The 5,997-nt window shown below is 38.2% G+C and overlaps 1 pseudogene; it reads right to left on the bottom strand.

The window, feature by feature from the left end:
• Positions 1-1,247: 1,247 nt before the first annotated feature.
• Positions 1,248-1,347, bottom strand: LOC115063871 (annotated as a pseudogene).
• Between the last annotated feature and the right edge of the window lie 4,650 nt (positions 1,348-5,997).

Below are 5,997 nucleotides of genomic sequence, written 5' to 3'. Positions count from 1 at the left end.
GTGTGTGTGTGCATGCGTGCATGCGTACGTGTGTGTGTGTGTGTGTGTGTGTGTGTGTGTGTGTGTGTGTGCAGGTTTGGTAAACATTAGCTGTGATCTGTGTTCAGATTACATTGGANGATTAAAGAAAGTATTATTCTTGGCTATGTGATTCCCATGTTCTCACTTTCCAGAATGATGACAAAGTAAAATTGAAGCAGCTACTTATTTGTCATAATAATAAAACTAGGAAAAGCAACTATCCATAAAGGAGCAATGAGAGTACATGGGAGAAAATCTTTCCTCAGACATTTCANATTNCAGTACTTCAGAAACANACTGTTCTGTGTGATATTTTGATACTGTGGGGATGTTACCAGGGCGATCCCCACAACTCTCTGGTCAGGCAGTTTAGTTCACAGATAAATTTCTGGTTCGGTGAGAGGCAATGAAAGGAATAAGGGAATGGGGGCAATAGAGAAAGACTCCTCCCCATATTTTACTCTGGTCTCATCATGCATACACACAGATCCATGTGCAAACCTCACACCCTGATGCATAAATGCTACAACACACATAAACACAAACCCCACATTCAAATTTTTAAATAGGAGAAACATCTCCTGTTCCTTAAGTAATTCAATCAGATTCAGCTTACAGATTCCCTAAAAAGTAAGGCATCATTTTAAATTTCATAAATGTTATCATGTATCACAGTAATGATCCTGAAGTCTTTGGTTATAAATTTCAAGGTACACAAAAAAATGTCACCCCTTTTCCTTAAGTTTCTCAGTTGAACAAAGAGGTGATGGTATTTAGTATTTCTGGGCCCCCTGTAGTTAAATTAGGCAAAAGCTGGANGAAGGTGCTGAGGAGGGTGGTAGCATAGGAAGAACAGTAGTCTCAACTACTCTGAACCCCTGAGATCTCACAGATACTGAGCAGACACTAGCTGTTCTGAGACGCTGGAATATATAGCAGAAGACTGCTTGATTTGCCCCAGTGAGGGAAGATGCATCTAACCCTGGGGAGACTTGAGGCCCCAGGAATTGAAGAGGTCTGGTGTGGTGGGGGTGAGGAGTAGGGTGTGGGGACATCCTCTAGGAGACAGTGGAGCGGGGAGGTATAGAATGAGGAACAGTCAGAGGGCAGACCTGGAAAAGGATAACAACTGTACTGTAAAAAATAAATTACAGAATAATTTATTTTCTTAATTTAAATTTTTATATAATTGGTCATATTCTTTCCCAACCAACATGTTACTTCCAGAAAATATGAAGCACTGAATTTGTGTGTCATCGTTGAACAGGAGCCATACTAATGTTTTCTATATAATTCCACATTTAGTATACTTGCTGCTGAGGGTATATCATATATATATATATATATATATATATCTTTTGTATGCTTTCTAGTGGAGTTCTTTATTTATTAACAGAAAAAGAGACTAATTAATTAAGAGCTATTATTATTTTCGCCATAGTTAGTAACATAATCATGAATGGGAACTATTATTCGATGAGGACATTTCTTTTTTTTTCTGATAGTAAATTTTAAAAATATATAGAGGTAATGACATATTCTGAAAAAATGAAGTTGTTACACCTACAAATATCTTAAAATGCTATTTTTATGACCCTAATATTTTTATGGCCCAGAAATAGAGGATATTAACATTTTAAAACAAAATACATTGCTTTATTTTAGAGTTCTACAAGGTGATATACAAGATGTTGACCTGGGCAGTTTCCTCAGCACCAACAAGAGGAGATGAGTTCAAGTCCCCACACCCCTGTCTTTAAACTCAGCATTGTTTTGGTGGAGACAAGTAAGCCTTTAGGACTTGCTATTAGCCTGAATAGCTCCAGGTTCAAAGGAAGACCTTGACTTAGAGGCAAAGGAAGAGAGCGATCAAACAGAACAACTATTGACTCCCTCTTCTGCCCTCTACATGGATTCATACCTAAGTATGCACCTACATCACTTAACATTTGCTCAAATAAACGTTCACAATAGTACACACAGGAGTCAAATTGAAAGCAGCCAATGGGAAAAAGCTCCCTGAGTACCACCTGCAGGTATGGTGTTAAAGGAGGAGCTTTGCATAATACTTGTGCAAGTCCAGGGCAGGTCTTTCCATACATCACTTTGAACTTCAACCGCTTAACATACTTCTTAACAGTATGATTCATATCATACTCTCAGGATTTATATTTATCTCCAAATAATTTAACTTTATTGATAAAATTGTAGAAATTTAGCTAAGTTCATGGGCTCCGTTGAAGTTTTAATCTGCAGTTTCAGTTACTATCCCTCAGCACAGCACTATTGATCACTGAGAAACAGAAACTGATAAATTTTATTTCAGGAAAATAAATGTTTAACAATGTATATATTAGCTTGATGCTTGCTTCATTTATTTCTGGGAATAGTTAACTTAGTCTTAAAATAATTAGGTTAAATAAATTATAACCTGCCATTTACATTTGAATTAAAATGATAAATGGTTTTAAAAGTTGAGTTTTTCAAGTCATAAATGATTTTTCCAGGAAAAAAATCTCCTATGTGAATGTATGAATCAGTGTTTCTCATAAATTTCAATAAAAGCATGTTATAATATTATAGAACTTCCAATAAGATTATAATTCAAACATTGTATTTTGCATAAGGCTATTTGAGACAACTTTTCAAATACTGAAAACAAATCAAAGATTAAGTCTAAAAACAGTTTCAGTAAATAAAAGTTCATAGCTTTATGTTGAATTTTGTTTCATCTATTCCAGATTAATCATGCAGAAAACTTACCCTAGCTCAAAGCAGACCAAAACTCCAGCATGGAGGAAGGGAAGTGGTCACAAATTTTCAAAGCAGCCCAGAAACTATTCACAATTGATAGTACTGGCAGATGGAAAATCAGTTTTCTTCAATAAAGGGTATATCAACAACACTATAGATCACCATGCTCAATTATTATAGAGAATTCTCAACGATTAAAACAAAGGATCACACTATGACCTTTCATTTTATTTTATAAATATTTTAAAACATCAAGAGAAAATGTTATATTTAAGTTTTAAAATATAATGGGGATGGTAAACAATACATATTTTGAGAATTTTGGTTTTTAAAGCATGCAGTAAGTAGCAGCTATCAGTGACAAATATTAGTAACAACGAAAATAAGAATCCCAAAGTTACTTTGTAAATACATTATAATTTTTATTATTTTTTTAATTTAATTTGTTCTGATGTTTTACCTCACTCATAAAAATATTAGCATAGCCATGCCACCTAGTTTCATCTTTTAATGTTACCAATATTATCCATAAGGAATTAGAAAAATATACCATTTTTTATTAGTTTCTTTATTTACATTTCTTTTTTTTTAAATATTACGACATTTTATTTATTTATTTACTTACTTATTTATTAGACATTTTCTTCCTTTACATTTCAAATGCTATCTGCAAAGCCCCCTATACCTCCACCACCCTGCTCCTCAACCCTCCCACTCCTGCTTTCTGGACCTGGCATTCCCCTGTACTGGGGCTTGGGATTTTCCCAAGACCAAGGGCCTCTCCTCCAATTGAGGGCCAACTAGGCCTTCCTCTGCTACACATGCAACTATAGACACAGCTCTGGGGGGTGGGTACTGGTTAGTTTATATTGTTGTTCCTCCTATATGGTTGCAGACCCATTTAGCTCCTTGGGTACTTTCTCAAGCTCCTTCAATAGGAGCCCTATGTTCCATCCCATAGATGACTGTGAGCATCCACTTCTGTATTTGCCAGGCACAGGCATAGCCTCACAAGAGAGAGCTATGTCAGGGTCCTGTCAGCAATATCTTTCTGGCTTTTCAAATGTTATTCCCTTTCCTGGTTTCCCCTCCCAAAATACCCTAACCTCTCCCCCTGCTCCAAAACCCACCCACTCCCAATTCCTGGCCCTAGCATTCCACTATACTGGACCATAAAACCTTCACGAGACCAAGGGCCTCTCCTCCCATTGATGACCTACTAGGCCATCCTCTGCTACATATGCAGGTAGAGCAACCAGTCCCACCATGTGTTTTCTTTGATTGGTGGTTTAGTCCCAGGGAGCTCTGGGGTTATAGTTAGTTCATATAGATGTTCCTCCTATGGGACTGCAAATCTCTTCAGCTCCTCATCCAGCTCTAGATCCTAGACCCTTCATTGGGGACCCTGTGCTGCTTCCACTGGATGAGTGTGATTATCCACTTCTGTATTTGCCAGGTACTGGCAGAGCCTCTCAGGAAACAGCTATATCAGATTCCTGTCAGCAAAATCTTGTTGGCATCTGCAATAGTGTCCAAATGGTGATTGCTTATGGGATGGATATCCAGGTGAGGCAATCTCTAGATGGTCATTCCTTCGGTCTCTGCTCTGAACTTTGTCTCTGTAACTCCTACCATGAGAATTTTGTTCCCCGTTCTAAGAAGGATCGAACTGTCCATACTTTGGTCTACCTTCTTCTTGAGTTTCATGTGTTTTATGAATTGTATCTTGGGTATCTGAGTTTCTAGGCTAATATCCACTTACCAGTGATTACATATCATGTGTGTTATTTTGTGATTGGGTTACCTCACTCAGGATGATATCCCCCAGATCCATCTATTTGCCTAAGAATTTCATAAATTCATTGTTTTAAATAGCTGCATAGTACTCTATTGTGTAAATGTACCACATTTTTTTGTATCCATTCCTCTGTTGATGGATATCTGGGTTCCTTCCAGCTTCTGGCTATTATAAATAAGGTTGCTGTGAACATAGTGGAGCATATGTCCTTATTGCAAGTTGGAGCATATTCTGGGTATATGCCCAGGAGAGGTACTGCTGGATCTTCTGGTAGTACTATGTCCAATTTTCTGAGGGTCTGGTCTCAGTGGGAGAAAAAGTGCCTGGGAAGGTTTGAAGTGCCAGGGGTGGGTGGAGATACCCAGGGGGGCCTACATACCAAGAGGAGAAGTACATGGGGAAAGGATTGTGGGAGGGTGGACACAGATGGCAGAAGAGAGCAGGATGTAAACTGAATAAATTTAAAAGAATTAATTAATTAATTAATTAACTAAACAAACTGCAAAATAGATCTGAGTTTTGGCGGGATTTCATTTCCACCTTGTCCCACTGATAATGGGATTTTGTCTGATTGGAGCTTGCCTAGGTCTTCTATATACAATTACGATTACTGTGAGTTCATTTCTGCATTTTTTTCAATTTTTTTAATTAGATATTTTCGTCAATTACATTTCAAATGCTATCACCAAAGCCATCTATAAGCTTCCTCCGCCCTGCTCCCCAACCCACCCACTCCTTCTTCCTGGCCATGGCATTCCCCTGTACTGGGGCATATGATCTTCACAAGACCAAGGGCCTCTCCTCCCATTGATGGCCAACTAGGCCATCCTTGGCTTCATATGAAACTAGAGACACAGCTCTGTGGGATACCAGTTAGTTCATGTCCTTGTTCCTCCTATAAGTTTGCAGACACTTTTAGCTCCTTGGGTTCTTTCTCTAGCTCCTTCATTAGGGGACCTGTGTTCCATCCAATAGATGACAGTGAGCATCCACTTCTGTATTTGCCAGGCATTGGCATAGACTCACATGAGAGTACTGGGTCCTACCAGCAAAATTTTACTGGTATATGCAATAGAGACTGGGTTTGGTGGTTGTATATGGGATGGATCCCTGGGTGGGGTAGTCTCTGGATGGTCATTCTTTCCATATTAGCTCCAAACTTTGTCTCTATAACTCCTTTCAGTGAGTACATTGTTCCCCATTCTAAGAAGGAATGAAGTATCTACACTTTGGTCTTCCCTCTTCTTGAGTTTCATGTGTTTTACAAATTGTACCTTGGATATTCTAAGTTTCTGGGCTAATATCCACTTATCAGTGAGTGCATACCATGTGTGTTCTTTTGTGATTGGGTTACCTCACTCAGGATGATATCCTCCAGATGTAGCCATTTGCCTATTTCATAAACTCATTGTTTTTAATTGCTG

Source organism: Mus pahari, chromosome 4 (assembly GCF_900095145.1).
Source record: "Mus pahari chromosome 4, PAHARI_EIJ_v1.1, whole genome shotgun sequence".
NCBI lineage: Eukaryota > Metazoa > Chordata > Mammalia > Rodentia > Muridae > Mus > Mus pahari.
Note: the sequence above shows the minus strand (reverse complement) of the source record. Positions and strands in the feature narration are given on the sequence as shown.